This window comes from Rhinopithecus bieti, unplaced genomic scaffold, assembly GCF_001698545.2.
Source record: "Rhinopithecus bieti isolate Rb0 unplaced genomic scaffold, ASM169854v2 scaffold_12138, whole genome shotgun sequence".
Lineage (NCBI taxonomy): Eukaryota > Metazoa > Chordata > Mammalia > Primates > Cercopithecidae > Rhinopithecus > Rhinopithecus bieti.
The window spans coordinates 272,042-282,037 of NW_016807121.1; the positions used below are offsets into that span (position 1 = coordinate 272,042).

Here is a 9,996-nt window from a genome sequence, read left to right on the forward strand (position 1 = left end):
CCTCGTGATCCGCCCGTCTCGGCCTCCCAAAGTGCTGGGATTACAGGCTTGAGCCACCGCGCCCGGCCTCATGCTTGCTATTAAAGTGACTGCAGGAGCTTCTAATCTCACAATATGCAATTAGACCTAGCAGGAGGTTCTTTAATAATAAGTATTAAGTACTTGATGAATGAACCAAAATGGCTATTCAAAGCCACTTTTTGTTCTGTCTTATAATTAGGACCTGAGTTTCCCCCTGGAGATGTGGAGAAATGAGATGCAGCATCCACCTCTGCACCTGTCACTGTTAACATTCAGGACACAAAGCCCCTATCAATGAACCTTTTAAGGCTTTTACATTTTTGGTAGGAGAACAGGAACAATAGGAGCCTTAGCAGATCTTTAAAATATAAACATAACCACTTATCTTAGAAAATAGATTCTAGGGCGGGTGTGGTGGCTCACACCTGTAATCCCAGCACTTTGAGAGGCCGAGGCAGTTGGATCACCTGAGGTCAGGAGTTTGAGACCAGCCTGGCCAACATGATGAAACCCCATCTCTACCAAAAATACAAAAATTAGCTGGGCATGGTGGTGCACGCCTGTAATCCCAGCTACTCGGGAGGCGGAGGCAGGAGAATCACTTGAACCTGGGAGGCGGAGGTTGCAGGGAGCCGAGCCGAGATTGTGCCACTGCATGCCAGCCTGGGTGACAGAGCAAAACTCCATCTCAAAAAAAAAAAAAAAAAAAAAGGAAAATAGATCCTGAGTTATAAATTAGAGGGCTTTGTTTTTTTTTCTTGTTTTTTCCCCAGAAGCTTTGGGAATCATCACAGTGCTACAAATGTGTCATCACTTGTTTATTTTTTTAAGTTTTTTTTTTTTTTTACAAATATTATATATTTGCACAAAGGAATCATCTTCACATAACAACAGTAACAAAAGTGAATACAAGTAATTGTCCAGCTGGGAGCAGTGGGCTCACGTCTGTAATCCTAACACTTTGTGAGGCCAAGGCAGGAGAATCGCTTGAGCCCAGGAATTTGAGACCAGCCTGGGAAACATAATGAGACTTTGCCTCTACAAAATATAATAAAATTAGTCGGGCGTGCACATCGAGGCTGCAGTGAGCTATGATCATGCCATTGCACTCCATCCTGGGCAATAGAGCAAGACTTCATCTCAAAAAAAAATAAATAAAAATAAAAATAAAAAATAAACACCACCACCACCCTCAGAACTGTCCAGATGAAGAGAAAGAGTATGAGAAGCCTCATTTTGGGCTAGAAAGAGAGCTTTTCTTCTCCTCCTACAGAGCTAATAACACAGTGTGTGAGCACATTCATTGTTGAGAAGCCACAGGCTCAAAGCAGCTCAAGAGGCAGCCTCCTTTGTAGCTGGGTAACTCTGGACAGCCCAAGCCAGGCACTACCCTCGCCGAGCACTGAACTCAGCCCGCTGCCTGCTCTGGGCACGGAGGAGCCTCCAGGAAATCCCACACCTTGCTTTGCCTCCTTTGTTTTCCCTTTCATGCTATTTACTATTTATTGGGCATCTACTTTGCAGCTTGTCCTTTACATTACTCGTTATTCTTTCTCTCAAACCCTGCAAAGTGGAATCATGAGCCCCATCTTAAAGTTAAGGAACATGAAACTCAGGGAGTATCTAAATCAGGAATCAGAAATTTTGTGAAATAAAAACTCAACTCAAAATAGCTTAAGCAAAAAGAGTACTTCCTGGCCCACAGAACCAAAAGAGCCAAGAATCAGAACCAAAAGAGCCAAGAATCTGATGGGCTTCAGGCACAGCTGGATCTGTGCACTCACGTGAGCCATCAGGGCCCTATTTCTCTCTCTGCCCCTTGTTTCTGTACCCCTTGCAGATAGAGTCTTCCTTATTGGTGTTGGAGGGATGACTGGAATAGCCAAATACACTACATTTCATTAAGTGTGGCAGCCATTAATGCTCCACTTGGATTTCTTTTCAAAAATAACTTGCAGGCTGGTATGGTGACTCACACCTTTCATCCCAGCACTTTGGGAGGCTGAAGAGGAAGAATCACTTTGTTACCGGAAAGGGGTCCTGATCAAGACCCCAAGAGAGGGTTCTTGGATCTCAGGCAAGAAAGAATTCAGAGCAAGTCTATAAGGTAAAAGCAAGTTTATTAGGAAAGTAAAGGAATAAAAGAATGGCTACTCCACGGGCAAAGCAGCCCCAAGGGCTGCTGGTTGCCCATTTTTATGGTTATTTATTGATTATATACTAAGGAAGGGGTGGATTATTCATGCCTCCCCTTTTTAGACCATATAGGGTCGCTTCCTGATATAGCCATGGCATTTGTAAACTGTCATGGCACTGGGAGTGTAGCAGTGAGGATGACCAGAGGTCACTCTGGTGGCTATCTCAGTTTTGGTGGGTTTTAGCTGGCTTCTTTACCGCATCCTGTTTTATCAGCAAGGTCTTTATGATCTGTATCTTGTGCTGACCTCCTATTCCATCCTGTGACTTAGAACGCCTTACCATCTGGGAATGCAGCCCAGTAGGTTTCAGCCTTATTTTACTCAGCCCCTATTCAAGATGGAGTTGCTCCAGTTCAAATGCCTCTGACAACTTGAGGCCAGGAGTTTGAAACCAGCCTGAACAACATAGCAAGATGCCATCCCTATAAAAAAAAAAAAAAAAAAAAGAGCAGGCATGATGGTACACACCTATAATCCCACCTACTTGGGAGGCTGAGGCAGGAGGATCACTTGAGCCCGGGAGTTTGAGGCTGCAGTGAGCTGTCTGTGCCACTGCACCCAAGCCTGTGCAACAGAGAAAGACCCTGTCTCAAAAAACAAAACAAAAGCAAAACACAAAACTTGCCATTCAACTGCAAGGAGTATAGTTAGTTACCAGTCTCCAGCTATACCACCTTTAGGATCCATGTCTGGCTCAGTCAGCCACCAGCCAATGGCCAGACATAGCAAAGTGTACCAGGGCCTGGTCATTTGTGCCCAATACATGACTCCTGTAATAGGTAATCTTTGCTCCAGAGCTCGGCAGATAATGTAAGATCTGATTGTGTTCTGAGCCTCTTCCTGCCCGACCCTACTTCCTCCTTCTTTATCCTTCACAACTGTTGCCCTTTCTCCCAAACAAACCTCTGATACTTCAAACTCCATCTCCACATCTTCCTCCCAGACACACTACACCTCACTGGTCCCCCATCCCCACTCACAGCAGCTTTCCTGGCTTTACCCGTATTCCTTTGGATCTCTGTATGCTTTTCAGTTGCTCTGTAGAGTATAGCAGGCTAGTCAACCTTGTGGGCTGGTCAGAGGCATCTGCAACAGTTGTGACAGCTGCGAAAAAAATGGATGCAAATTCTAAAGCCTCAGAAGAAATAAGTGAAATTTTCCATGCTTGGTTTGTTAGAGCTATTTCTGAAGTAAGACTTTTAGGACTTACAAAACCAACAAATAGAAGATTGACCATGTGGCAAGGCTAACATGGGGTGGCTGCTAGAAGGCAAATGAATGAAACCAGAATATCACGTTGAGTTTAAGAGAAAAAGGAGGCCTGTCGTATTTACATACCACTTACAGGAGCCTGTTTTGGTGAGAAGAGAAATGTGTAATCCCTTGTGATGTTTAATCAGAAAGTATGTTGCTAACCCCAAACAGGTGTATATCAAAACACCTGCGGAGTACTTTAGAATTCAACAAATAACATACTTACATTATAACTAAAACCTCTCACACATTATTGCTGTACTTCTCACAAAGTCATTATTAAATTATGAGTAAATCTTTTTTTTTTTTTGAGATGGAGTCTTGCTCTGTCACCCAGGCCAGAGTGCAGTGGCACGATTGCAACTCACTGCAACCTCTGCCTCCCAGGTTCAAGTGATTCTCCTGCCTCAGCTTCCCCAGTAGCTGGGATTACAGGCGCCTGCCACCACACCCTGCTAATTTGTGTATTTTTAGTAGAGTTGGGGTTTCACCATGTTGGGCAGGCTCATCTCGAACTCCTAGCCTCTACTGATCCATCCACCTCAGCCTCCCAAAGTGCTGGGGTTACTGGCATGAGCCACCACGTCCAGCCCATAAGTAAATCATTCTTGAAGATACTTTGTCCAACCCAACATGCAGAAAGTCAAAGTGCCTGGGATGACTCCCCCACTTCCCCTCCTGCCCTCCCACTTGATCAATAACTGATAGGTCAGGAGTTCAATGCCAAGCTCTTGGCCTGCAGTCAGACCTCCTGAAACAACTTCCCCTCCAGGGTTGCCCTGCAGGTCAAGCTGGAGCTACCTCCACAGGACTATGCCTGCGGTCACACCTGCTGGCTTCCTCTCCTCTGGCCTGCTCCCCGCTACTCCATTTTCCCTCTCCCCTGGGAGCACTTCTTAACGAGTTCAGTCTCACCGGAATCCACATCTTAGGGAGTACTTCTCCAAACCCAACCAAGAACCAGCCCTTGGGGTTGGTGCCTGCCCAGGAGCTCTGGCCTACGGAGCCATCCTGCTGAGCTCCTGCCCTCTTCCTGTCCCATCAGTTCCGGAGGGTGGAAGCAGCTTCCTCCAGTCACTGACCCTGGCCTGCTTCCCTGGACTTTGATTGTTTCCTTTGGTCCCTTTTCACACCTTTGTTAGTAGCCTATCGTTAAACTCTCCCTAGGCATCCCTTTGTAGTGTACTACTGAAACCGCCTTTGCAAAATTTCTAACTGAGGAAATTATGACAGTCAAAGAGATCAGACTTAATCCACTCTATCTTGCTTCTAATATAGCAGACGGGCGGCAGACAAAACTCCTTCTCAGACACTGAATTAAAGAAGGAAGGGGTTTATTCGGCCTTCAGGCATCGGCAAGACTCCTGTCTCAAGGGCTGAGCTTCTGAGTGATCAATTCCTGTCCCTTTTAAGGGCTCACAACTCTAAGGGGATGCATGTGAGAGTGTCATGATTGATTGAGCAAGCAGCGGGTATGTGACTGGGGGCTGCATGCACCAGTAATGAGATCGGAACAAAACAAGATAGGAATTTTCACAGTGCATTACTATACAATGTCTGTAATCTATAGATAACATAACCAATCAGGTCAGGGGTCGATCTTTAACTACCAGGCCCAGAGTGCAGTGCCGGGCTATCTGCCTGTGAATTTCATTTCTGCCTTTTATTTTATTTTATTTTATTTATTTTTTTTTTTTTGAGACGGAGTCTCGCTCTGTCGCCCGGGCTGGAGTGCAGTGGCCGGAGTGCACTGCAAGCTCCGCCTCCCAGGTTTACGCCATTCTCCTGCCTCAGCCTCCCGAGTAGCTGGGACTACAGGCGCCCGCCACCTCGCCCGGCTAGATTTTGTATTTTTTTAGTAGAGACGGGGTTTCACCATGTTAGCCAGGATGGTCTCGATCTCCTGACCTCGTGATCCACCCGTCTCGGCCTCCCAAAGTGCTGGGATTACAGGCTTGAGCCACCGCGCCCGGCCACATTTCTGCCTTTTAGTTTTTACTTCTTTCTTTGGAGGCAGAAATTGGGCATAAGATGATATGAGGGGTGGTCTCCTCCCTTACTAATCTTTAAGTTGTCCTTTTTTTTTTTTTTTTTTTTTTAAAGATAGAGTTTCACTGTTGCCCAGGCTGGAGTGCAGTGGCACAATCTCAGCTCACTGCAACCTCTGCCTCCTGGGTTCAAGCAGTTCTCCTGCTTCAGCCTCCCAAGTATCTGGGATCACAGGCGCCCACCACCATGCCTGGTTAATTTTTGTATTTTTAGTAGCGACGGGGTTTCACCACGTTGACCAGGCTGGTCTCGAACTCCTGACCTCAGGTGATCCGCCCATCGTGGCTTCCCAGAGTGCTAGGATTACAGGCGTGAGCCACCTCGCCCGGCTTAAGCTGTTCTTGTTCATTCCTGAGTGTTGGCCGAACTAACCTGGGGAAGGAATTCAGTTTCATGGTTTGACTCTGAAACAAAATTGATGATAGCCCTTTCCCAAAAAGACCCCTTTTTTGCCTGGCGCCCAGTCTGCCTTTGCCAGACTAACACATTAGCTACAAGATTAGAAATTGTGATTTAGGGGTCATGCAGCCTCTGACTCCAAGAGTCTGAACCTCCCCAAATTGCTCCTGGGGATAACATCACTATTGTCAAACCTAAGATCAGTGCTTGAGATATTTTGCAGACCCTGCACTGGGTGGATCAGCTGGCACCACCCAGACCCGTAATCTGGCTCACCCAGTTCTGCCATCCCACCCAGGAACAGAAGACAGCAAGAAAACCTCACTTCAACCCCCTGTGATTCTATCTCCAACCTGACCGATCAGCACTCCCCACTTCCCAAGCCCCTACTTCCCAAATTATCTTTAAAAACTTCGATCCCTGAATGCTCTGATTTGAGTAATCATAAAACTTTGATCTCCTGCACAGCCGGCTCTGCATGAATTACTGTTTCTCCATTGCAGTTCCCCTGTCTAGGCAGGTCTAGGCAGCGGGCAAGGTGAACCCATTGGGCAGTTACACTACCTACCTATTTTCTGCCAGAAACCTGAATCGTAAATAGAACCATTACAGGATTTATTTTTTAAATATCCATCTTTTTAAAAATCCATCTTTTTTTTTTTGAGACAGTTCTCACTCTATGGCTCAGGCTGGAGTGTGCAGTGGTGCTATCGTAGCTCACGGCAGCCTCAAACTCCAGGGCTCAAGCAACTCGCTGCTCAAGGCAGCGAGTTGGAGATGGAATCACAGGTTGGAGCTGGGACCACAGACATGCACCACCATCTTTTGTAGAGACTGGATCTTGCTGTGTTGCCCAGGCTGGCCTTGAACTCCTGGACTCAAGTGATCTCTGGGCCTCAGCCCCCAAGGTGCTGGGATTACAGACATGAGCCAGCGTGCCTGCCCTTAAATGTCTGTCTGTCTATCTATCTATCTATCTATCTATCGATCTATCTATCTATCTATCTATCCGATCTATCTATCTATCTATCTATCTATCTATCTATCTATCTATCTATCCGATCAATCTATCATAGCAGTCTAGAGATTTGGAATGAAACAGAGATTAATGTTGTGCAATGATTGCCCATTTTTGTCATCTAGTCCATTTGGCTCTGGGACTATATGTATAATAATCTGATTTAGAGATAATACTGAAAGTCTGATTTTAAGGTTCTTCCTGAATATGAAAGTAGAGGTACTGGCCTACCCCTTTCCCCCCAAATTGACCCTCAGAAAGACCTTTCAGCTGGAAACAGCCAGTAAACAACTTGCAAAAGCTGGCATCTGACGCTAGATGGCAGCTGTGACCCACTGGTGTTCTTGCTCACCGAAGCCCATTAACAATTCCAGCTTGCCTGACCCAGAAGGTTCATCATTTGCAGTCTAGCAAAAGCTGGCTCTCCTGCTGGCTCTTCACTCTCAAATCAGGGTTAGTCCATATTCCTCCAATGCAGAGGCAGTTCGTGATTTTCCAGCACTTTGGGTCCCTGCCCTGTCAGGACCTGGAAAGGTACCTATTGGTATCTCTCTCCGACCACCCTCCCTCAGTGCACCTGTTGCTAGACACTCAAACAGATGGAAACCCAAAGGTCAGGGTCTCTGAGGAGAAGACCAGAATATAGACCCTTAGGGGGAACTCTCCTGGTGCAGGAAAGATTGCTGTGTTTGGCTCTGCCTGGCTAGATGACCTCCATAATTGCTTTAGCTGGCCTCGCTTACCCTCTTTGGACTTAGCAAATGAGTGCCATTGGTCTTGCAAGTAACTGAAGCCCTGTGCAAACTAGCCTCAGCCAAATAAAAAGATGGGGCAGTTAATAGCTTTTTTGTTTTTTTTTTTGTTTTTTTTTTTTTTTTTTTTTGAGACATCCAGGCTGGAGTGCAGTGGCACTATCATGGCTCACTGCAGCCTCAACTTCCTGGGCTCATGTAATCCTCCCACCTCAGCCCCCTGAGTAGCTGCGACTACAGGTGTGCACCATGTTTTTTGTTTGTTTGTTTGTTTGTTTGTTTGTTTTTGGTAGAGATGAGGTCTTCTTATGTTGCCCAGGATGGAAACTCCTGGGCTTAAGCAATCCTCCAACCTCAGCCTCACAGAGTGCTGGGATTACAGCCATGAGCTACTTCACCTAGCCTAGTTAATAGCTTTAAAAGCCATATGTGTGTTAATTTAGACACAACTGTAGCCACATGAGTTTCAGGTATGGCTGGATCCAGGTGCTCAAAAAAAAAATCAGAAATCAGTTTGTCTCTATCTATCTCTACCCTTCTCTTTCAAGCACAATATCCAAAGTGCTAAAAGAAATGCAGGTCTTTCTTCCTAGTTCTGCCAAGAATCCCAGACTTGACTTAAATTCAAACTCATTCTTAAATTAATCACATAGGAGGAGGCCTGGTAGATGATATACTCAATTTGGCTAGGTCAAGTGCCCATTATTAGAAAGAGGGTAGGTCGGGATGAGAATGAGGGAGGCTTGGATCCCCCAAAAATCAGGGTCCTGCCACCTGGAGAAGACACAAGACGAACCAACTCATCGATGCCCACGATGACCAGGCAGCGAGTTTCTATCCCCTTCCCACTCACTTTCATCGGTTTACTCATTTGGTACACTTCAGGACCTCCTGAAAGCACTTCCAGCCCTCCCTCTCCCTTCTTCCCAGATAAAAGTCCTGCTTATCCAGTCTCTGGGTCCTCCTATCAGACAGTCTCCTAACATTCTGTTTCTTTTCCTTCAAAGCATTCCGGTTTTTTCCTTGATCAGGTCAAGTTAATATTGTGATATATGTGATTATTAACGTAGTGTGTAACTTTCCACTACACCATAAACTTCAAGGGGACAAGGTCTTGATGTCCCCAGAGTCTCATACAGTAACTGGCACGTAGAGGGTATTCAGGAAATATACATTTATTCATTCATTTGATAATTGTCTATTAGAAACTGAGGAAAATGGCCAGGCGCAGTGGCTCACGTCTGTAATCCCAGCACTTTGAGAGGCCGAGGCGGGTGGATCACGAGGTCAGGAGTTCGAGACCATCCTGGCTAACATGGTGAAACCCTGTCTCTACTAAAAATACAAAAAATTAGCCGGGCGTGGTGGCGTGCGCCTGTAGTCCTAGCTACTCGGAAGGCTGAGGCAGGAGAATGGCGTGAACCCAGGAGGTGGAGCTTGCAGTGAGCCGTGATTGTGCCACTGCACTCCAGCCTGGGAGACAGAGCAAGACTCCGTCTCAAAAAAAAAAAAAAAGAAAAGAAACTGAGGAAAATAGGTTTAATCAGACATAGTCCCTGTCTGGCCTCTACCTTAGTGATGGAGGCAGACTAGTAAATCAGTGATCACTGTCCAATTGCAATGCTTTCTCCAAGAATGGTGAACTCAAGGGAGCCTGGAGAAGGAATATCAAAATCAGAGGGCTCCAATAGAGTTTCCCAGCAGAGTCTTGACATTGGCCTAACTTTAGAAAAATGAGAAGGCATTAGAGAGATGAAGGAAAAGAAGAAGAGTCCCTCTGAAGCATATTTGAAAAATTGGAAATGTAACATAGCCTGATGTATTCTGGGGGGACTTGACGACCTTAGTCTCATTGTATTAACTCTCTGGAACAGGAAGGAACTATCTAGGAACCAAGTCCTTTAGCTAAGCCAATGCCTTTTTAAAAACAGTAGAAAATAAAAGGGCAGACTGGGCATGGTGGCTCATGTCTATAATCCCAGCACTTTGGGAGGCTGAGGTGTGAGCATTCCTTGAGGCCAGAAGTTTGAGACCAGCCTGGGCAATATAGCAAGACCCCATCTCTTTACAATTTTTTAAAAAAATTAGCTGGACATGGTGGTAACTTCAAAGGCTGAAGCAGGAGGATTGCTTGAGCCTAAGAGTTTGAGGCTGCAGTGAGCTATGATCACACAGCTGCACTTCAGCCTGGTGACAGAGTGAGGCCCTCCCTAAAAAAAACAACAGCAGTAACAACAGAAAGGAGATTTATCAAAAGTAGAAGTTTTTTTTTCTTTTTTTCTTTTCTTTTCTCTCTCTTTTTTTT

The 9,996-nt window shown here is 45.7% G+C and overlaps 1 pseudogene; it reads right to left on the minus strand.

Moving 5' to 3' along the window:
- The window catches only part of LOC108534784 (creatine kinase B-type-like), a 19,815-nt pseudogene extending 11,265 nt beyond the window's left edge, over window positions 1-8,550 (minus strand).
- Between the last annotated feature and the right edge of the window lie 1,446 nt (window positions 8,551-9,996).